Source organism: Balaenoptera physalus (assembly GCF_965194825.1).
Source record: "Balaenoptera physalus genome assembly, chromosome: 21".
Taxonomy (NCBI): domain Eukaryota; kingdom Metazoa; phylum Chordata; class Mammalia; order Artiodactyla; family Balaenopteridae; genus Balaenoptera; species Balaenoptera physalus.
In genome coordinates this window covers 28429421-28454442 of record NC_138902.1, presented here as the reverse complement: position 1 = coordinate 28454442, position 25022 = coordinate 28429421, and the positions used below count along the sequence as shown (strand labels likewise).

General features: G+C 35.6%; 1 long non-coding RNA gene across 2 annotated transcripts in view; it reads right to left on the bottom strand.

Annotated features, from left to right (window-relative positions):
- Positions 1-25022, bottom strand: part of LOC309651652 — a 647179-nt gene that overhangs the window by 468474 nt on the left and 153683 nt on the right. For both annotated transcript variants that reach the window (XR_014258279.1, XR_014258280.1), the window contains exon 2: positions 838-886. This is a non-coding gene — a long non-coding RNA (uncharacterized lncRNA). The remainder of the gene's footprint in view (positions 1-837; positions 887-25022) is intronic.

Genomic DNA, 25022 nt, shown 5'->3' with positions numbered 1-25022 from the left:
AGGGCTGGGTAGTGTCATGAAAATTTAAGTGCTAAAGAAATGCTAATTCTTGGCAATTATTCTCTTGTTTTTACTGTAACACTTGTATGTATTAAAACCAAAGATAAATCTTTAAAGAACAGCACACCATTTCGACACTATGTTCCTGAAACATTTACTGACTACATATAAAATACCTTTTTTGAATTACACAAAGAGAGATTATTGTATATAACTGCACATTGAAATATGATTATATATGAAGTAATAGTTCTCTTGTCTATTGTTAGTTTTTCCTAACTTTAAATCTCCTCTAAAGAATTCCAGGAGGACACTCCCTTGTCATATAGCAGCCTGTCATACTTATTTTGTTTTGCTGGAGAGTTTTAATCACATATTATATCCCAGTATAAGAAAGATTTAAATTGTCTAGTTTGAGATTTCAGATCACCAAACAATCCTTTCCTTGTTACCAAAAATAAGTACTAGGTATTTTAAGCTCTGAGATAGAAATGTTTAACAGTATATAATTCATAAGACATTCTAAAATATCTGTGGAGTTTTGAGAAATTAGTTACCTTTTGGTTGCCCGATTATATCCGTGCAGGCACTTGCAATGATAGAAAAGTCTTTTTGTTGGTTTAACTCTCTTTTCAGACTGTGATTATTAATGGATAGTGGCTAATTGTTTTCAAATTTACTGAGGACTATGATCATATGTTAGACAAAATTTGAAATAAACAGGCTTGGTTGCTCCAATTTACTGAAATTCAGGAAGTAGAATGTTACATTGGAAAGGGAATGGACTTCAGCCCCAGACAGACTTGGGCTGAAATCTTAGTTATAATATTTACTTACTGACTTTGGGGGCAATTCGCTGAACTATTCTGGCCTTGCGCTTCCTCATCTGTAAAAGAAGAATAATCGTATTTACTTCTCAGATGTCCTTTCGAGAATCAGAAATAATATATGTAAGTTAAAGAGAGTCGACAAAGTTGTTATTAGAAATACTAGTTTTCCATTCACAACAATAGTTTAATGAGTCATAGGAAGTCAGACTACTCAAATCTTTAAAGGTCATATCTGTTTTCTTTAGGCACTTATTTAAAAGCAGATTCATTTTCACTTTTGCCATTACATTCATTATTAAAAACATGTCTGACTATCTCACCTTTTTCAGTAAACAAATAGCACTAACTGTAACAAATCAAATTATTTAGCGGTGAAAATGAATTGGCACTTATGATTTATTCAGTGTCATATGTTAGCATGGTCTCAGTTACTTAGAGCCTCCATCACTTATTACTGCCTCTCTGTGAAAAAGCTTCTAAGAACAAACACAACAAAAATAGATCTATTGTCAAATCAAGATGAGAGCTTATTCGAATTCACTGATGAAAATATTATGTCATTAAACTACAAAGATAAACAACCTAGCTTATAAACTGAGAATGCCAGTAGTTTTGCTCCCTTTGTCATTTGTATTTTAAATAACATGAAACATTTTAAAGTATTGTGTTATAACGTATCACCCGTCACCTGAAGAACTATTGTGTTCAAATTAGTATGGTGTTTGATACAGCATTGAAAACAGTTTTGTAGAAATGTTTTCTGCTTCAGAAAATGCCATGATGTGCTTATAACTGGTTGCAGCAGAAGAGAATGAATTGGTTCTAGTTTCTGTACATTTTTACTTGTTAATAAGTTTCTTAATGGTTTTTTTGTGTGTTCCTGCTTTCATCTTTCTTCCCTATTGCTTAACCATATTGTCGGCTATAAAGCAAAACATTTTATATGCCAGCAAATGTAGGATTAAGAAGTATCATGAGAGAATTTTAATATAGCAACTGTTTGGCTAAGGTCACGCCACAGTGAGATACAAAGCAATACATAATAAGAAAAATCACTTAAACATAAGAAAGTTATTAATCAATCAGGAGAAATCAAGTGTGCGGGGAAAGGTTAGATGTTACGTATTCTGTGTTCTCAGATACATGGTTTATTACCTGTGTAATTGCTCTACCATGTAGGATATGCATTTGAGCAAACACTGTAAATTATTACAAAGTATATACAGCAAAACCTCTTCATAATCTTCCCCCACTTAACGATTCCCCACATGTAGAAGAAGCCCTTGACTTACACAGATGTGATCCTCTAGGAGTGGGGCTTAAGCCAGACCCATACTAACCCTCCGCATTCGATCCTCAGCATTGTATTAATGACGCATGAGAGTTTCATGTGGGATAAAAATGTGAGCGAGAGGACCTCAAGGTGCAAACAATCTAATGGAGGGAAGGGAAAGTAAACAGCTCACTGCTGCCACTGCCGCCGCTACTACCACTAATAAAAACAAGAGAACCTTCCCTTTAGCAAAACATGACTTTGAGCAAGTTACTTATATGAACCTCTGTTCCATTATACGTAAACTATGGATACTAGCTGCTTCAAGGAATGGTTTTGAGGGTTAAAGGAGATACATACAAGAAGTATTTAGCATTGTGCCCGGAACAAAGAACTCAATGAACAGATGTTATTTATGCATTGCTCTTGTTACTCATGTTAGTCTTACTATTGGAGGTATAACGACACATTCAAAAAGTCTTTATCCCCATTTTGCTCGTAGACTAGTTGGTGCATTAAAATATGCAGACATGTTAAAAAAGTAATTGTACCATACATTATACATGATAATTATAAATGAATGCCAGATAATGTCTTAAAGATATTATTTTTATATACCTATTTCTCTCAAAAAATAGAGTTAGCATGATATTCCTGTTCACAAAAAAGACCAAAGAGAAAGAAAAATATGGTGTGTCCTATTTCACCTTCCATATTGGGTATTAGACCCATATCTCAGTACAAAGGTTATAAAAGATTCTAACAACTATACGTCCAATGTAGAAATGTCTAAATATAAATGGCGATTTTCAAAAGCCATAATCAATCAAGAGTTAATAGTCAAAGATACACAAGGACCAAAGTACCTGAATAACATATCAGAAATACTGGTAAACTTATCCAGTGTGGCTTTCTTTACAGCTTTTAAAATACAGTTATTGAATGTGTCTGGTTGGCTGTCCTTTGTCTCTTTGTTAACACAAAGAATTAAAAGCTGCCATCATTGTAACTTTTGTCCCTAACTTCATGGTGTTAATCACAGTGGTCACCAGCAAGACAACTTTGACCTGGACCGACAGCTGCTATGACTGGAATGCTTGTTCTGGGTTGAAGGACACTGATTCCGGGCCTGTCAGCTGAATCAGAGGCAATTTTGAATTGCTAAGCAGAAAATGATCTACCCATTCAATAAGTAGTTAGGACACTTGGGGATGGGATGATGGCAAAAAACCACATCTTACTGACAAGTCATCGTTGGGTTTGAGGCAGAAAGGGCTTCGAAGGCTTGGAGGCTCTTACACATTTGAGCTCATTCTGACCCAAACAAGTAAATGAAGAAAATGACTAGGGATGCTAAGGGCCCACCTGTCCTCACAAGTGCCACTCAGATATTTTGGCTGAAAATTCCCCTCAAATGACAGAAAATAATATTTTCAACCTTTTAATTGGGGCGTTTCCCTTATTTATAACATATAGAGAATAGAAAATTAAATATTACTACTAGAATGCTGAAAATATAGGGGCATAAAACTTTACTTTGTTCCGTAAGTTTCTCATTTTCGTGATGTTACATATGTTCCTTTTAAAAATACAAAGGTGAAAGAGTAATTAGGAACCTTTATTTTTTATACTGCTTATACAAGCTGCATTGAGGTTTTTAAGAAATCTGGCACACTATTGAGGATGTTTACTAATATACTGAGTGATAAAAATTTTGATAAGCTACATTTGTATCTTGTTCATTTTGACTGATTACTTCATTTATTTATTTTTGTTTTGAAGGCGGATGAGATGGTGGGATGGTTTTATTGATACGACCAGAAGAGGAAGAAGTATAACAAATTAAGAACGTGCAAATATAAGCACAGACATTAATTTTGAGGAAAAAATGCTTAATTCAGTAACTTAAATATCTTTTCTCCACTGGGGTAAAGATATCCAGTAATTATGTACTGCACAAGAGAGCTATAATCAGTATAGAGCTGAAACTTTTTAAGCCATACCTCTTTAAATATGACACTTTAGCATCATTATTATAGCAAAATAATGTGTTAAAGTATTACTTTTGAGAGACTGGAGCTCCTAATATAATAAATACAGCCTTGGTTTGCAAGTATTCAGAAGAATGTAAATGATTATATCAACTTTAAAAATGTGCCAAAGATGTAAAAGTGGCTCAGAGATTTGTGGTTAATTTAATTGGGACATACGAGAAATATAGCGACATGCTGCAAAATGTGGGGACAAGATTGACAGTATCTTTAGCAAAAATATGTGAGTGGTCAAAAAAACTAAAAATAAAACTACCGTATGACCCAGCAATGCCACTCCTGGGTATATACCCGAAAAAAAACCAGAAAAAACGAATTAGAAAAGATACATGCACCCCAATGTTCATAGTAGTGTTATTTACAACTGCCAAATTATAAAAGCAACCTAAATGTCCATCAATAGATGAATGGATAAAGAAGCTGTGGTATATATACACACAATGGAATACCACTTAGCCATAAAGAACAATGAAATTTTGCCATTCGCAGCAGCATGGATGGACTTGGAGGGCATTATACTAAGTGAAATATGTCAGACAGAACGATAAATACTGTATGATACAACTGATATGTGGAATCTAAAAAAATACAACAAACTAGTGAATAAAGCACAAAAAGAAGCAGACTCACAGATACAGAGAACAAACTAGTGCTTACCATTGGAAAAGGGAAGGGGAGAGGAGCAATATAGGAGTGAGGGATTTAAAAAAAAGGTTATTAAGGGATTATATAAAATTATGTGTGTGAAACTTTTGAAAATTGTAAACCTCTACAGAATTTAAAGAATCTTTCATTGAATAATAAAATAAAGTAAAATAAAATAAATATGTAAATGGTGGTAAATGTGCTACTACTGAGTTTTTTTAATCTCCATTAAGAGTTCACAGCCAGGAAAATGGGATCACAATGCAATGATGGCAGGTGATATGATGCTGGTTTATCTAGAAACCATACTCATGTGGAGTCTTAAAAAGTAGAATACAGGAAACAGGGGCTATTATTGTTTCCAGCACTATTCAGAGTGGGAGTGGTCCTGTTTGCTGGGATGAACTACTGGATTCCTTTGTTTATCATCGAAAAGGGGCACTAGGACCATGTAATACTATAATACCATCCCAAATGATCCTCTTTACATCTTGGGTTATTTTGGTTTTTCATTTAGGTTGCCGTGCAGAGATCAGAATTTTCTCCTTAACAGAGAGGAACAATTCTAACCACTTTGCAGTACAAATCTTATTTTAAGAAATTGGAATTCTGAATAAATAGTATTTTGTCAGATAGATTGATTAGTGTGAATCAGTCGTGTAGGCCCTATGTACAAAACTGAGGACAAGACACTGAATTTTGATCGCCCTCTATAGGTACAATGACATAAGCAAACACTTCCACCTGTAGAGACAGCTGCTTTATATTTGACAAGCTCTTAACTATGACACATAGTAATTAAAGTGATTCATATTTGGTATTATATATATAAGGAGCCTGAACTGAGTATTAAGCCAAAAAAAAAAAATAATAAGCACGTGTATCTGTTATTTATTGCTCCTGCTACAAAATTCCTTCCAAATAGTGGCATAAAACAGCAATGACTGGAGCTTCCCTGGTGGCACAGTGGTTAAGAATCTGCCTGCCAATGCAGGGGATACAGGTTCGAGCCCTGGTCTGGGAAGATCCCACATGCCATGGAGCAACAAAGTCCATGTGCCACAACTACTGAGCCTATGCTCTAGAGCCTGCGAGCCACAACTACTGAGCCCACGTGCCACAACTACTGAAGCCTGCGTGCCTAGAGCCCGTGCTCCACAACAAGAGAAGCCACCGCAGTGAGAAGCCCACGCACTGTAACAAAGAGTAACCCCCGCTTGACGCAACTAGAGAAAGCCCGCGTGCAGCAACGAAGACCCAACGCAGCCAAAAATAAAATAAATAAATTTATTTAAAAGAAAAAATATTAAAAAAACAGCAATGATTTAGAATTCCCTATAATTCTGTGCATTGGCAATTTGGACAGTTCTTCTGCTAGTCTAACTGGGGCTCACTCATTTAGCTGCAGTGACTGGGTGACTTGAAGGGGCTGGAGAGTTCCAGGATCTGTGGTGCCTGTCATTTGGGGCATCTTAGTCTCTTCCACACGGCCCTTCCACCACATTCTACTGATCGAAATCAATCAAGAGGCCAGCCAGCTTAGCATCAAGAAGTTGGAGAAACAGACCCCACCTCCTGATGGTAGAAGCAACCACGTGGCATTGCAAAGGGGAATGGATACAGCAGTGTTTTCTTCACTGGAGGCATAATTCATTCGCAACCCTTTCCATGGCACTTTGTTCTAGTAATTCCCTTTGTGCCCTTCACTGCCTGCCCAGCATCTCAGCTCAGTACTTTACTAAGGATTCGTGTAAGATCAAAGGCGGGGCAAATGAGAAGCAGAGGGCAGGATTTATGGCAGTAATTGAAGAGTTTGTTGTTGTTTTAAATCCAAATCTCTTTTTAAAAATCATAGCTCTGTGTTGACCTTCGCATAGAGCGAACTCAATCAAATGTATCAAAGACTTTAGAGAAAAATAAACTCTAAAAAGTATTCCATAAAGTAAGGCATGTGGGGAAATAAATGCTTATTGTAAAGCTAAAATACAAAGTTTGAACTGAAATACACTTACATCTAACATGGATTTCACAAATCAATGTTTTGTGCAAACCTCAGAATACCAAAAATTATCCCAGCTACCTTGTTCATGCTTTTATTGTTTCTGTTTGGTAACAAAAACATTTCCCAGCTCTAAATAAAAACTGGTTTGCAACAGGAAAAAATTTCAAAAAAGTTTATTTTCCATGTTATTATGATGAGACAAAATTTTTTCAAATTGTTTTTTATAAACAGAAATAAGTAGCAGATACGATAGTTTTTTGTTGTTGTTGAAACCGAAAGAAAAAATACGAAGAAAGAAGTGCACTAACAAAATTTCCAGAGAAAAAGAAATATTAGGGATCAGGGAACCACTTAACAGTAGCTAAAAGGAAAATTGATGACAACTGAGGTTCCCAGGCCCCTGAACAACTTCTGCTGTTCTGTCCTTAAACTTCAAACAAAGGAGATGTACCACTGGGAAACTGCTGCTCAAGAACCTACCATGGCTTCCTTTGAACCAATAAATCAAACCCCTCCTTGTGGAAACATATACGTCTCCCCCCTGGAAGTATCCAAACTGGTCTGTCACAACTTGCCAGAAGGAGCCCCCAGTCAGTTCAGGCAGCCATCCTCACACTCAGCATCCATCAAGTTCCCTTCCATCCACCTACCTGGGCTCACACTGCTCCTCCCTGGGTTATGTCCAGTGCCCAATCTCATTTTCTAGTTATCCACATCCTATGCATTCAAGATCTGCTCACCTGGAACATCTTCTATTAAACTCCATCCAACTACTCTAGGCTACACCAACCTTCCCTTTTCCTTTTCCCTAGAGAACTTTTGGAATTGTTCACATGCAATAATAATTATTAGAGAATCAGCAACAGCTGCTACATTGGGTGCTTTTTCTGTGCTAGGAAGGTGGGTGATGTCATATTTTGGTTTTCCAGCATCTGCTCTTCCTCATCCCTATTTTCAATTGAACACTGATCTCGCCTATTGTGTACAGTCTAGAATTGAGGAAAATTCCAAAAGAAGCCCAGGGGCCAGACCTTTCTCTCCTTATGCTAGTGCCTCACAGGAAATAAGCATTCACTTCCTACTGGAGCTAGTGATGCAAAAACTAGTAGAATGGCCAGAAGTCATTCACCCCAGTGGTCGCAGTCACCAGTATAGTGTCCCAGCATGCTGTCTACGTCTATTCAGCTGTTTCTCTTCTGCTTCCTGCTTCTTGTCTTTCTGGAGATTCTTGGTTCTTGTCATTCTTTTATCTGCTCTGGACAGCCTTCCATTAATTCTGCGAGTTCCCTGAAACCTTTCAATACATTGCTTTTCTTCAATGAGCCTGAATTTCTTTCAGCTATCTGCAGCCCAGTCTCATGGTATAGCTACACAGTGTAGAAAGTATGGACGCAGCAGGTATAATCCCGAGTCACAGACACAGGCCAGAGAAAAGCTACCTTTAAAATTTTCCTATAACTGCACTTAATGGCTATGTCTTTCAGATGGTAGAAACCAGTCTTAGTTAACCCAGGGCAATCTTAGCCATTTTGGTGTTTCTTCATTCAGTTTAAGATCTCACCCTGCCTGCATTCTCAGGGCTGCTTCTAGTTCATGGGGCTTATGAGACACAGGCTGGTCAGTGAGGAGCTGCTGTCTCTCCGTACGTGTCACCCATCCACGCTGGCATCCAAGCCAATGCCTCATTTCCTGTCCAGATTCACGGCCACCGTTATGGGCTGCAGTATGTCCACCCCTCTACAAAGTCCCAGGTGGAAGCCCTAAATCTCAGTACCTATGAATGTGACTGTAATTTAGACAAAGAGCCTCTAAAGAGGTGATTAAGTTAAAATGAGGCCATTTACATGAGCCCTAATACAATCTGGCTGGTGTCCTTACAAGAAGAGGAAATTTAGACACAAAAGAAACGCCATGAATGTGTGTGCACAGAAAAAAGATCATGTCAAGACACAATAAAAGGCAGTCATCTGAGAGCTATGGAGAGAGGTCTTAGCAGAAACTTAACCTGCCAATACCTTGATCTCAGACTTCCAGCCTCTAGAACTGTGAGGATATATGTTTCCATTGTTTAAGCCACCTAGTCTATGGTGCTTTGTTATGGCAGCTCAAACAGACTGATACAGCCATTGCTATATAGGTCAACTTTATATAAATGCTTTTTGTTTATATAAAGTTGTTAATTCTAGAAATCCTTGAGACTTTTATATTACTAGGTTGGGGTCAATTTGAGTCTGGTGTAGTGTTCTGTTCAGAGTGTCCACCTAATCAATGTTTCTTTAATAATAGGTGCAGAACATAATTGACATTAACTCATGGTTTGCTGCAGTCAGTAATAATTTGTTAAATTTTCTTTTACCTTTTGTTTTTAAAAGAAATGAGGAAAAGAAGAAAACCAATTTTCCAACTGAGAAATGAGCAAAATATTACTGGATCGCCAACATCTGGTATCATTTAAGTCTGGACTGGACAGAGAAAAAGAAAAAGATTACACCAGAGGGAACAATCCTGTATTTCCAGGGGGAAAAATGGAGATGACATAGTTCATCTTTTCAGTGATTAAACACCTTCCATTTTCACATAGCCTCACTGCAAATAGAGAGTTTATCTTCCTTCAGTTTTTGCATTTCACTGTCTAGTAAGCAAACCCTAAAGGCCAAAATGCTAGGATTCTATTTTCCAAGAATGATGCCAAGTAAAGTTTCCTTAACCCTTCCAACTCTTTAACAAGCTCCCCTCAAAGGCTGCCATTGGTGAAAATGCATTAAATTCAAATGGAGGAACTGGGTGGTGGTTCTTTTTTTCAAGAAAGTAAGAAAGGAAAGAATGTCCTTTCTAGGTCGAGGTATATGATTACCAGGAAATTTGAGCAAATTAAATCAACTTGTGTTGGGAATACAGATGTTGCAGGTAATAACTCCCATGTAAATCAGTGGTGAAATGACTGTTGTTCCTTTACCTTTTCAGCGTTGTAAAAGGGGTCAGAATTCAGTGTATCTGCAATGTAGCCACATGGATGCTATGTAGAGAAATATGAATCTCATAAGTGCCTCTTAAAAGCTGAGCTGCATGAGCCTTAGGCAAGCAGGATAAAGTGCCACATCCCTTGGCCTTGAAGCACAGGATCCTTCACCTGAGGCACGGAGTTTAATGTGGGCTCATTCATAATTGTTTTCACTCTAGCCAGCGACTGAATGGCCCCTTTGTGCAATTATGATACAATTCCTTGTTCTCTATGACCATACTAAAAAGCTATGAGTTATAAACTTTATAACATAGTAATAATATTGACACTAAAATTTAAATGAATGCACTAAGGCTAGAAGCTGATTGCTATAAGATAGGTCTATCTCTTGGGGAAAGCTGTACTATGAGAGTCAAAATGTCAAATGTATGGGACAAAAATGGAAGCATTACTCTTATCTAAGAAATCTATTTCCTGTAACTGATGTTCCCAATGATTTAATCTCAATTTCCAAGTGATCTCAGATACCATGTGATTAGAGTATAGCAGGTAATTCTGGGCAAGGAAGTGCAAATTTTAAGACACTGCAGTTATTAGAAAGGAAAGAAGCAAATAAGAGTTTGGCTACTGTTCTTTAGGATTATGTATCTATCTGTACATACACATATGTGTATATATATGTACATTTATATATATTGTGTATATACACACATGTAAATGTGCGTATGTTTACATATACATATATGCATATATGTGTGTGTGTATGTGAAGGGTGACAACTCTCAGAAAATTTTAAGTTTTTCCTGGGTAATAATGGCTTGTATACGCACTCATCAGTTGTCTGTTCCTTGTGGGAGAATAGAATTATATCTAATAAATGGCTGTGGGTTTCCCAACAAAAATACTCCCTTTTCTACTCCACAGACTGAGAGAAATCATGCAGGAGGACATGGCTGAAGCCTGTTGGCTGAACTGAGCTATTAATACGGAATCCCGGAACTAGACAGGCTTCCCCATCCAGCCCCTGCAGCCCTCCACCTCCCCAGGAGCACAGCTTCTGGGGAAGCAGAGGAACCCAGCCCTGAGAGCAATTCATTCCCTAGTAGATGGAAGGGCTGAACAAAGCATGCATCATTTTCCCAAATTTTTCAATCAGATCAATCACTCCATCTTCCCAGGAACGACTTTAGTAAAGGAGTGGATTTCAGGAGTGGGGCAAAATGCTATCCACTTTTAAGAGCCATGATTTATTAATGCTGCAATGAATTATGATATAAAAAAAAGTAGACACATTCTTGAACAACTGCATCTTTAGGTCAGTCACATGCCATCTTACGGGACAGCCATTGAGACCTCTGATAGTTCACCCTGTAGCAGGAATACAGTTGATTGTTTTCATAAGAAGTGCTGATTAGAAAAAGAGTACAGAGAGGGCCTGACTGTGGCAAGGGCTATTGCTACCCATCTTTGTATAACAGTCCAGAGAACAGTGCCAGGCACTCATGAAATGTTTGCTGAACTGAACTGACACACAGCATTGCTTCTAAAAACAGATCTATAATATTGCATAAGTGTATGGCTACCAGCGATGGTGGATAAAAGTATTAACTTGGGAGTTAGACTCCTGTGGTCAAGTACAAGCCCATTGTGTGCTAGATGATGACTTGGGCGAGGTACTTAGCCCCTCTGTGCTTTGGTTCCTTCTTGTGTAAAATTTAGATGTGACAGTACCCACCTCAGAGGTTGCGGTATAGACTACTGAGGTAATGCAGGCATGACATCATGACTGGCAATGGTCATCCTATGAAAATTTTATTTTATAAAATTTTATCACATTTTATCAAAATATTTTTATGAAATTATAAAATAACTTCTGAACTATACACACACTTAACAGAGACGGTGTTTTCCTTAAGGCTCTTTACCATATGGAAAAGTATTCATAAGGACCTATGTAGATGGTAAGAGAATAATATTTGATGCTACTATGGCTTTACAGAGCCCTCTTTCTCTAAAGAACCCACATGATGTTTTAATTTTTTATATATTTATATTAATAATATTTGGCCATATATATTCCACTTTGCTAAATGTTGCAATCAGTGGTTTCAGTCCTTTGCAGCAACTATGACTTACGTAAGTATGCAGACTAGGTAAAAATCTAGAATGGAGAACCTAGTAGTATATGCAACAAACTGTGTCCACAATTTGTTGCCTATATTATTTAAATTATATTATATTTTAGAATTTTGATATTTAGATTTGTTGCTTAGTGATAAAATAATTTGGTATCCATCTGTCTATAAGGAGGAACAGATTTTGCATAGATTGGAGATTGGTTAAATTATAATGATCTGCAACAAAATCAGAGGAGAATTAAGTTTTGTAACTGGTAAAATGATGCCTGAAAAATAGGGCAGAAGATAACACTCCTGAAGAGGAAGATTTCCAGGGAATGTCCTGGGCAGCAGCAGCCACAGTTAATCACTGAGCGCACATTCTAGTGAGGGCTTACTGCGGACTGTTCTCTCCTCACCTGAGTATGCTTTGAGCTCTGTCTGAATCTCTTTGAGGTCATTTAATACTATAATCCAGATATTTGTTTTCATGTTTCACATTTCCCTTAACACTTCTTGGTTGTCCTTTACTTTCACAATCAGGTAGGATGTCTTGAGAGACCCTTGTTCTATAATTAGTGAGAAATCTATCTTTTCTTCCACTAACTCTGGGCTGGGGGCTTGGTATAAATTGCATTTTTTCCTGGTAAATTATTTCCTCCTATTATAGTTTTCTGTTCACTAAATTATTGATTCTACTCTGACCAATTTCTAATGACTGCTATGCTCTTTTTCTGTACTATGTCCTACTACACCAACACTATCATAAGGATGGATTACTCAGAAGAGATTTTTTCTGAAATTTTGACTTAATAATAGGGATTTTAGAATGTTGACTGACTACCAACAACTGAAATTAGAATATTGCCATCCTAAGAAGTCAAGAGCCTTCTCTCTATGTGTCAATCCTCAACCTCCATGCTTTTTTGTTCTCCTTTTTTAACTTTTTTATGTCAAGTAATTGGCTTTCTATTACTCACCCCAAATAGGTTCCATCACAGCATCTGAATAGGAGAAAACTCATTAGGTCCTCCATTACATAAAGAGCTATCTACCCCTGAATCTAACACCTTTGCAGTAAATACACTGGAAGAAAATAAAAAATGGAAAATAACACTTTCCTGTTAATGATTATCAAATTTTTAGACTCTCCTACCAACTTCTGAATATAGAAAGGCAACAATGAAAATGTATTTTCCCCTTATTTACAGAGTGAACCCTCAGAAGTCTAAAGTCTTAAGTTACTGTAAATTTTGTACATGAATTATCCTTGTACTAGACTGTAAGATCCCTGAGTTCAGCATTCAGTTTTGACTAGTAGCTGAATAGACCATAGTATATCAAAAATAAGCCAATATGCCTAAAAAGTAACAGTATCATGTAAATACTTTGGGCCTTCAATAAATACATTCTGAATGAATGTCAGTAGAGGTTATAGAACACATTGAAAATGGAAAACTTACACTAATACAGTTATGCACTTATACCTTGATAAACTAAAATAAAAATAAAAAGATTTGAACAACAAAATATAGAGAATGTGGATAGTGGCTGACTCAATACTTACTGTGTATACTCCATAAGGTGAATAGATAGCTGGGTTCTGAAGTGCGTTCTTTGTGCATAACATCCTAATGGGTGTCATGGTGGGATTTTAAAGAAAAAGGCAAGTATGGTTGCTTCCCTCATAAGCCATATTACATGGAGATGATAGTGGAAAACATCATAGTTGGGATTTCCACATTAGTGGATAGATTTATCTCACAAAAGCCGGCTGAGAGGAAATAGTAGAGGCCTCTCACTGAATTAGGCCAGTTGTCCTCATTACAGTGATAGCACAGCAGCTTAACAATGAAGACACTGAGGTAGAGAATAGGATGATCCTTTTGGCTGGATTCTTAATAGCAGGATATTAAGAATCCTGCTATTCTTGCTGGGAAATTACATGCTAGCACATGGAGGGCAGCACTCCCTAGTCATGCTAATTAGCTCTCAAACACAGTCATTGAAAGGATTCCTTCTTCCACTCTGTATGATGATAAAAGCAGAATCAAATGTCACATTTTCTCTATTTTAGACCTCTCCCATGTAATACGTTACAATAGAAAGCTACTCTTCCATATCGTCATTGATAAGAAAAACAAGGCCATGCAACAAGGAAGACTCATCTGGGTCTATTGGCTCTTGAGAAAGAAGGAAGATCTGGGGGCTATGCATCCAGGCAATATCTATGGCAGAGAGTTAATGGTCTTTCTAAACTGGGTCTAAGGGGATTCACGGAGCAGTCTAGTCAAGCTGGCTCTGCAGGTAGGCCCAAGCAGTCTAGCCAGGGAGTAGTAGCAATGGAGATTTAGATGCTGTATTAGTTTGCTTGAGCCTCTCACTTTGGTTTGAGCATGGCTATCTTCTCCCTCTGTCTTTCATCTGTACACATGCACACCTGCTAAATTTCCTCCACTTACAAGGACACCAGTCAGATTAGATTAGGACCATGCTAAAGGTCTCATTTTCACTTTATTACCTCTTTAAATACCTTATCTCCAAATACAGTCACATCTGAGGTACTGAGGGTTATGGCTTTAACATGTGAATTCTGGGAGGGACCCAAATAAACCCATTACAGATGCCATAGAGCCAGTTAATGGGAAAGATGGAAATGTAACCTGATTCTTGCCTGTGTGATAAATTGATAAACTCCACACACCAGAGAACATTTATTCAAATAAACAGTAATCTACTCAAAGTTTGAAATCCTGTTTTCATGGCATGGACAGTTCATCTCATTTATCTGTAAGAATTCCATGAGAAGTTCTTTCAAATGATTTTGGGAAAATAAAGTTACTCTCTAGAAAGAATATAGTAGTTTGGGGAGATGACTGTGTAATTTTTAATAAATACTCTGCCTAATAGGTCACTATAGGCAGAAAATTCAATATTACATCTGTACAAATTTCTAATTCTAGCAGAAAACAATAACATTTTATTCTCTAGGTAAGAATTTTAAAGAAAAAGCAAAATTTAAATTTTGCAACAGGTATTTACTGAGTACAACTTTGTAAGTAGTCCTATACGTGGTGGTATATAAAATGAAGCTGGAAAACTTTATAGTTTAATATGGCTCAAATGAAGACTTTTCACCTCTAAAAGATGAAATAAAACATGAGATAACCTTACAAAATGAAGTCTAAATCCTTACAAATATAGAAAACATCATTCTTAGGAAAAATGAGAAGATTTTAGAAATACAATTTTGTACCAGATATTTTTTTTTCTATATTTTGGTGAATAAAAGTTATTTTTATAAGTTGTAAAACCTATATAATTTAATTAGGACTTAATATAATTTACTTTTCTAATTTAAACCATTTATTGAACTGTATGAAATATTTGTCAAACTCTAAAGAAATATAAAACTTAAGATTCAATCATGTTCACAAAACTATTTTCTGCACGCATGAATATATTTTTGCTCAGAGTCTTAGAATTACTGAATGCCTACTATTAAAAAACAGTAGGAGGGTTTGTTTCTAGATCTGTACATCAATCATTTTTAATATCCATTTCAAACAACCAAAATCATCTCCATAAAACAGTATTCAGGGGCTTCCCTGGTGGCGCAGTGGTTGGGAATCTGCCTGCCAATGCAGGGGACACGGGTTCGAGCCCTGGTCTGGGAGGATCCCGCGTGCCGCGGAGCGGCTGGGCCCGTGAGCCACAACTGCTGAGCCTGCGCGTCTGGAGCCTGTGCTCCGCAGCAGGAGAGGCCGCGATGGTGAGAGGCCCGCGCACCGCAATGAAGAGCGGCCCCCGCTTGCCCCAGCTAGAGAAAGCCCTCGCACAGAAACGAAGACCCAACACAGCTAAAAATAAATAAATAAATAAATAAATTTAAAAAAAAAAAAAACAGTATTCAGTTCTTTTATAAAAGAATAGAAAAAAGAATAAGAAATAAACAATGTTATAAATAATTATTAATAATAATAAAATTATGTACTCATAATACACTCATAATTTAATATTATGGCTGTTTTTTTAATAGATCAATATATTTTCACTGAATATCAACTATACCCAAAACAAGATAGTATATAGGATACAATAATAAAAAAAGATGAAATTCATAGTCCTCAGAGAGGTTGTAATGCTGCTTAAAATTAAATTTCATACATTCGTATAATAAAACATTAGTAAAATAAAACAAAGATGAGGTAGTAGTGTAAAAATTATAAACAAAGTTCAAGAGAGGTAGAGAACCCATTCCTGTTTATTTATGTAGGAGAAGTCACTTCAAGAAAGAATTAAGTAGATAGAACTCAAGAAGATGGTTGAAGAATCAAAAATATTTTTATGTGAATAAAAATAGAAATGAGGAGTTAAAGAGTGAATTCCAGGTGGAGGACACAATTATAATCATAGACATTAGAAAGATTAATTATGAAATAATTAGTAAGCCCAGTTTGACTGAATGGATTATATGGTATACAGTAGAGAGTAGAAAAGAACTATATTATTTGGAAATATAATCTGGGTTATATAATGGAATCTTGAATGACAAAACATGGTAGTGGATTACCTTTGTAAGTTTTTGAGTAGGCTAGCCGATTAGAAAGAGTTGAGCTTGATATAAGATATATATTTAGGAGTCATTTTCAAAAAAGCAATGAGAACGTTTATAATGCCCAAAACAAGGATTTTAGATAGGATAATTTTATAGCCTGATTTGCTCAGAACACTACAGTTTTTTAATCTTTTGTCCTAGCATCCCCTTTCTCTCTCAAAAGTGTCACAGCTTGCATGATAATTTATATGGTCACCTCAAATGCAGAGAAATCAGAAATCTCAGAGAACACTTATGGTCAATGATTATAAATGGAAAGCAAGTCCAGAGAGCAATAATGAAAAGGCGGGAGAAGAAACCTTGGAAATCTCAATTCTGATGCATTTTTCTAATATTTATTACTGGGCCACACATCACTATATTCGTATTCTTCACATTTGGCTATAGATAGCTCAGTTCCCATATTAATAAAGAATAACTACAACATAATCTTTACATCAAGTGTATTTCATTTTGGACTTATGCTTATTTGTAACATCATAACTTATCTTCTAATTATTTAAACTAACTTTAAAATAGTTTACACTCATTAAACCAATACCAGCTCAAGTCAGTGGAAACTGGTCATGACTGTGATAAACTGTACAGACTATCAGACAGCAAAATATCTATTAAGTGGATTATACACATGTGTACAAAAGAGAATTCACTGTGGGAGGAAGACAACTTTCTATATGTTTTGTTTAATGATTCTGTTTATTTTTATCCAATTCCTCCATTCAATTTCCAACTTCCTGTAGGCAATGACAATTTCTATTCTATTTCTAGTAAAATGCCTGCATACATTGTAACAAGTGAGGATTGATTGACCAACTAAACAGTGCTCCATTAGGGGAAGAAAACCACCATGAGCTTATGTATAGCAGCAGTTTAAATATCCCTCTAGTTATTTTGTGCATGCACATGTTTTAATAGCTTCACATCTGTACTGTGAACGTAGCACTATGACATATCTAGCAAATTTCCCTCATCAACATCAGTGATGCTGGCTCAGATGCCTAATGCTTAACATTTTTATTATACCATATTTTCCCTCTGGAAGTCAAATCTCAGTCAACAGTACATAGGGATGAAAGCAAATACATTTTATAAGAGAACTAGAGTTCTTTAGTATATAAAAATATTTAGTGCATTCTCAGCTATTTTAAGGCCTATTTGCTTTTACTAAAACTTCCTCTTCATTGGAGAGGTATGATAAAGATTTTTTAAATATGAAGGAACATTGGCATATTAACATCATTAATACTGTCACAAACTGCATACTAGAGTATTGACTTTTCCCATTTCTCTGTTTCATTGCCTTCTATATCTAAGGAGGTTAAGTGCCCATATGTCCTTTCAACAAATGGAGATTGTGAAATTTCCCTTGTTAAGAATTTGAGTTTTTAAGTCTTAGCATACGAATAGCCTTAAAGTGTTCAAAATACTTTATTTTACCCTTTGTCATTGTCACTTAGTAATTATTGATGCAGCTTTGGTGTGGCCTTCCAGATAGAGTGCCTTCGCCTTTGATTTTTTGTGGAAATTACAAGAAACTCAGAATATTTTCACATTCACCATTTGCATTTGAAAAAATAAAAAATAATTACCTTAATCTTTTAAATATTTGACTATGCAATAAAACCTACAGATATAGCATAGAGTTCAGAACATTTTAGAAAGATGGTACTATATTAGTTCTGAATTATGATAAAGTTAAAGTCTGAACTCATGATTTGGCTTTTGTTTACTCAGGTTCTTTCATCACTGTAGTTTTTTCCACATCTTATTCTTTACTGCTAAGTGGTTAAAATATAAAATGCAATATGAGCACTTTTTTCTTATAAAAACATACTTTATACACAAAAATATACTCCTTTTAAGTCTATAGCTCAGTAAGTGTTGACAAAATATATACTTACATAATCCCCCCAATCCAGATAAAGGACATTCTCATCACCACCAAAAGTTTCTCATCGCTTCGTAGTAAACCATTCCCTCCCTCAGCCCCTGGAGAACCACCTGTCTGCTGCTCTCCATCACTATCACTTTGTCTATTCTAGAATTTCATATAAATGCAATCATATAATATTACTTTTTTGTGTGTGTCTTGCTTCCTTCATTTAGGTAAGTATTTTTGAGATTCATCCCTGTGGTTGTATGTATCAGCTGTCTGTTTCTATTCTTTGGAGAGTTGTTCTCAACTGTGTGAATATACTTCTGTCTTTTTTTAAATCCACTTATTTATTAATAGACATTTGGGCTGTTTGCAGCTCTTGGATATTACGAATAAAGCTCTGTCAACCTGTGAATCCACATCTTTCTGTGTATATGTTTTCACATCTCTTGGGTAAATGCCTAGAAGAGGAATTGCTGTGTCAAACAGTAGGTATATGTATATTTAACTGATAAGTAACTGCCAGTTTTTCTGAGTGGTTGTACTTCATACTCTCCCACAGTAGTGTATGGGAGTTCCACTCGCTTCACATCTTTGTCAATTTGCTGGTATATTTCATGACACTCAGTTTCATCTTTGAGAGAGATGAACTTTTGCAAACTTGTGTACAAAATCCTAGCTTCTGGAACAACTCTCTTGTCACCTTATGCTTTTTTAAAAATATAAACTATACCTTCACTAGCCTCAGCTTTTTCTAACAATCTCCTTTGGGCATTTTAGGGAGATTGCCTGTCCATTATTCAGCAATCCAACATTTTTAAGGATGCACTTCAGTTTGTCATTAAACACAAGATAAATGAAAGGAAATTAAACAATCCAACAAAAGGTTATAAAACATTTTCATCATGCTGATCTTAACTTCTTCTAGTAACAGATGTATTTCTGTCTATGCCTAAAACATTCTACACTAGGGAATGACTGAATTTGATTTTTACAATGATCTCATAATCAACAAACTTTTAAATATAAACCACTTATTTAAATTATAGGCAAATGTAGTATATTAATGCTCAAATAATGAGATATTACTAATAATCAATAAATTTAAATAATTTCTCCAAGTTCCAGGTTTTTCATAAGTTAAATGAGGTTAACAACAATATCTATTCCACAGAACTCTTGAGAAGATTAAATGAGGTAATATTTTTTAAAGAATTTAGCACCACTTCTTACTTCCTAGGAAATGCTCAACACATTTAAAAATGAATAAACACAGGTAACCCAAACCATATATAGTGCTTCAACATTATCAGCTATGTATTGCCACACAGAAAAGGTCACTTTCTATCAATTTTGGCTATCTTTAAGTCATGTTCTTCAAAATGTGCCATTTAATGAACTGCACATTTCCAGAGAGTTTCTGTTGTTGTCTATTGGTTTTATTGTTTTCCTCCCAATTTTTAGTATTTTATCTGCTATATCTAGTTAAGTATCAATAGCTCTGCAACACAACAGAACCTAGCAAAGACAAAATGTTATTTTCTTCCTCTATAAGCTAGTACTTTTATACTTTTAGTCACTTCTTAAATTCTAGTAGTATCCTAAAGCAATGACAAAAAAGAACAACTGAGGGATTTCCTTGGCAGTCCAGTGGTTAAGAATCTGTGCTTCCACTGCAGGGGTCAAGGGTTAGATCTCTGTTCGGGTGCAGTCAAAAAGAAAAAGAACAACTGAATTTATCTTTCCTATACTTGCTGTTGTTTTTGTTTTAGCCCTCCTCCTTCCAGTAGAATGTACTGACCTTACTGGTGCATATACTTTTCATTACAAAAGACGGCATCAATAGCATTTCTTCTAATTTTAATATCAGGTTAATTTTAGAGTCTCCTATAAAAAGATTCTCTCGTAAAGGCTAAAAGAGCATGGTTACCCATAGGGAAATCCACATAATGGGTCCCCCCATCTCTAACTGAACTCAAAGCAACCTCCAAGCACCTGCTTTGAGTCTTACTGAGGGCATTCTAGGAAATGACAGAAAACAAGTCTGTCTACCTTTCAGATTCCAAGTAGGTGTGTTCCTGAAGTACTTTTGGAAATGCGCTTTAACTATCAGAGGTATAATCAGACAATGGGCCCCAAGAAAATTAAGGTGAAAACTGAAAAGGAAAATATTTTTTAATAGTTTGAGTTATTGAGATGACTCACTGTGCTTCTGAATCCTATGCCCTTGGATGTCCCAATATAAGTTATTCACATTTAAACTTCATCAGATTCTCATTTTTAGCATATTATAACTCAGTTGCAACTTCCTGGAAGTCATATGTTGGAGCCCTAGCTGTTAGTAAAAAAATTAAACAACAAAAAATTAAACTAAACAAAAATCTATATAGAGTGCTGTATTTTACAAACTGCTACAGCACCTTCCATTAATGAAATTCTGTCTAAATATTTTCACGATTTATTTTTGTTACTTTTAAACTCAACTTAAAAACTAAAGTGTACTTGAGACAGATAGTTGGTGTTTGGGGCCTCTGTTGAGAGTATATCGTTTGAGAAAATGGATCTCTACAGATCTGTTTACTATTTCCCTCTCACTTAAAGACTTCCTCTGTAAAATAAGCTTGATTTGGCTTTAGCCTGAAATCAGTCCATTTTGGAACTTTTAGTCAAAACATAAAAACTTCTAATCTGGGCCACCCATCTTTGAATATCCATGTTATTGCCCTAAATGTGTTTTCACTTTTGGCATTTCAATTGTTAAAGTTTTCCATACTACAAGTTCTATAAATTTTTAGGAGCATTTGTGTCAGAGAACCATGAAATGAAGTGCCATTAACGTCTGTCCAATATATACTTTATAGTATTGTGATGTTTTTTCTAAAACTTAGATAATTACCTGCTTGTTGGAGGAAGCTATTAATTCACTAGAAACAAATGCAAATGTGAAGTAACGCACTGATGTTTGTAAACATTTTTTACAAGAACCAAGGGACAATATGTAATTTTCAGATTTTAAAAACTCCTATTACAGTGATATTTATTTATTTATCTATCTATTTATTTATTTATTTAATACGTCTTTATTGGAGTATAATTGCTTCACAAAACTGTGTTAGTTTCTGTTGTACAACAAAGCGAATCAGCCATATGCATAAACATGTCCCCATATCCCCTCCCTCTTGAGCCTCCCTCCCACCCTCCCTATCCCACCCCTCTAGGTCATCACAAAGCCCTGAGCCCATCTCCCTGTGCTATGCTGCTGCTTCCCACCAAGCAGCTATTTTACATTCCATAGTGTATATATGTCGATGCTACTCTCACTTCACCACAGCTTCGCCCTCCCACCCCATGTCTTCAAGTCCATTCTCTATGTCTACCTCTTTATTCCTGCCCTGCAACTAGGTTCATCAGTACCATTTTTTTTTCTCTTTTTAGATTCCATATATATGTGTTAGCATACGGTAGTTGTTTTTCTCTTTCTGACTTACTTCACTCTGTATGACAGACTCTAGGGTCCTTTTTCTTACACCGCATCTCTCATTAACTAAATCTGAGTTAAAGAAAATAATTTACACTGACAAGTTCAGTGATTTGGGAAAGGTAGTGAACTGGAAAAATATGAAAATTGACTATGTAATGATGTTTATTAAAAGAGTAAAAGTTTTATATATAAATGTATATTTTATTTCTTAAACTATTTGTTTATTGTCTATTTTGTCATTCAGGACTTTTCCTGCTCTACCCTTTCTGTTTTCAGTGTCAGGAGAAAATGCAAAACAATGGAGTCTTGCTTTTGAAAACCCAGTTTATACTTGTCTCAAAAGTTTATAAGGAGAGAATTTTCATTAGAGATCATAGTTATCAACAAGTTAACAAGGTTTAGAAAGGCTAAGTATCTGTCATGAGGTCATTTTACTGGTAAGTGGCAGAGCCGGGATATGAACTCAGATATATATTATTCTGGATCTGGTTTTCTTAATCTTCAAGTACCATTTTTTTTTTTAATTGTCATTGATCATCTTCATTTAGATGATGCACTAACTCATGAAATTCCTCATTATTTCCTTTTCCCTCAGACAAGCTCTTCTCTCTTCTTTTATAGGCGTCACCATTCTTAATCTTCAAAATATCTGATTCATTTTTCACATCTTTTGTCATGTGCCATATTTGGTTTTAAAATGTTTACTATCCCTTTCCATCTTTCAGTAGTTCTTTTACTTTTTTGTTTTTTTCTTTTTGCATATTCAGCTTTTCCAACAAGCCCACAGTTTTATAATACCTGAATTTCCCCCCAATTCTCATTGTTTAAGATAACATAAACATCTACCTACAGTAAAAACCATTTCATTTCCTCCATGTATATATGATCTTTGCAAAATTAAACAAAAGTTAAATCAATTAAGAGACTGAATCTTATTACGAGCTAATCTCTAAGTTTTCTTCCAAATCTAACAATTATATGATATAAAGATTCTCATATTATTTGTCAATAATTTTAAAGCTAAAAGTGAAGTTACAGAAGGCTCATTCACCTATTTTATCATCGAGAAAGTGAAAGCCCACAGATCTTGAGTGACTTGCTCAAGGTCACAGAGTTAGATAAAGAGTCTGGAAAAGAAACAACTCACTTGCCTGTCTGTTGGGAGTTTGTTCCATTAACCCGTGCTGTGATAGACTATCCCCATTTTCCTTTGGGCTATGGGTAAAATATTATATTCATAATCACTATATGGGAACACCACCAAAAATGCATTTTAAAATAAATGTTAGACTTAGAGCATTCAGACTGAAAATTATTATACATCTAGTAAGATGCTTTTATTCTTTTAGTTTTAGAATATTTGATAAGCACAAAGAAATCAATGTGCATTTGACTCATTAGTGAATAGATAAAAATGTAAACCATTTTCCTATAATATAAAAGCCAACTTTTGTGATGCTAACACTTTTATGCATAGAATGCTAATATCCACATTTTTAATATCATATCAGTTAGGATTTGGTTGGTCTATATATAACAGAAAATCTAAAATAATAGTGGCTAGAACACAAGGTATTCAGCCATGTAAAAGTAGTCAGGAGGTTTTTTTTTTTTTAATTATTGGGGTATGGCTGTTTTACAATGTTGTGTTAGTTTCTACTGTACAGCGAAGTGGAGTTCCCTGTGCTATACAGCAGGTTCTTATTAGTTATCTATTTTATCCATATTAGTGTATATATGTCAATCCCAATCTCCCAGTTCATCCCCCCCACCCCCCCCCACCCCTTGGTGTCCATACGTTTGTTCTGTACATCTGTCTCTACTTCTGCCTTGCAAACCAGTTCATCTGTACCATTAAGTTGACAAATAGGTTTCATGAATTCATTATAAAGCAAAACCCATTATTCATTCCCTGCCCCCACCATCCTTAGCACGTGACTCTCATCTGCAAGATGACTTCATGGCCAAAGATGGCAGGTGGAACCTCAGCCATCAGTCTGCTTTCCAGGCAGCAAAAAGGAAGATAAAGAAAAGCACAGAATGTCCCACCTCTCCCCTGAGACAATACTAGTGTAGCCTTCAGAAAAGTCACACACAGTGCTGCTGTTTATATATCATTTACCAAAGGCCACACCCATCTACAAATGAAACTGTAACATATGTTTTATGTTGGATGCATAATAAACAAAAGGGACAGTGATACTGGGTGGGCAAATAGCAATCTAGCCAACATATGTGATCTGGAGAAGAAGGTCACATGAAACTTTAATTTGCAGTCTTGAAAAAAATACCAACAGGACAGTATAGTAAAAAGTGCTTAAAATTGTACCTCAAAAAACTGTGGTATAATTTTAGATATACTTCTAAGACAGTGGATTATAAGTAAATCCTTGAAAATTTGGGCACCTTAGTTGGCTCACTTGTACAATAAAAAAATTAAAACTGCCTTTGAGATCATGTAAGATAATGCCAATGACAAAGATACCAGATGTGAAAGGGTTTTGGAAAAATGTATTTGTATTTGCACGTGTCAGTGGGTATATGTGTGTGTATGTATGCAGTGTGTATGTGTATAAATATATAGTTTTAAAAGAAATCTCTGATATTTATTATTTTCTTAAGACATTTCAAAAATTAAACAAGCATCAGTATAATTTTCCCTAATTATTATTTCCTATGGAAATAAACAGATCCAAATGCTAGGACATTGTTGAGGTGGCACTTTTATTTCCATGTTACCTCTTCAGCTATGATCTATTATTATCATAAATTTCCTACAGTGCTTTCTTTTAAATTTTTGAAACTGGACTTACTTAGAAAATGATTGTCTCCCATTTAATAACCTAACTTCTCTATTGAAGTCACATACACATAAAACAGGTTGATTGTGGGATCACCAAGTTAATAATGGACTGTTGCTTAATCACTTTAAACATGAACATTTGGGTCCTAAAGCTGGATGAAATGATTGGTGGTATCATATAAGACTTCGGGTGATTCAGCGTTAAAATTATATTATGATATCATGGCTGTGTACACATCAGCACAAGATATTTGGCAATTCTTTACATAATTTAGTCACTTATGCAACTCTATGGTATAAATTGGAACAACAGTAAGTTTGGTACTGAATCATACTTCTTGGTCATCAATTGAGTGACAACTTC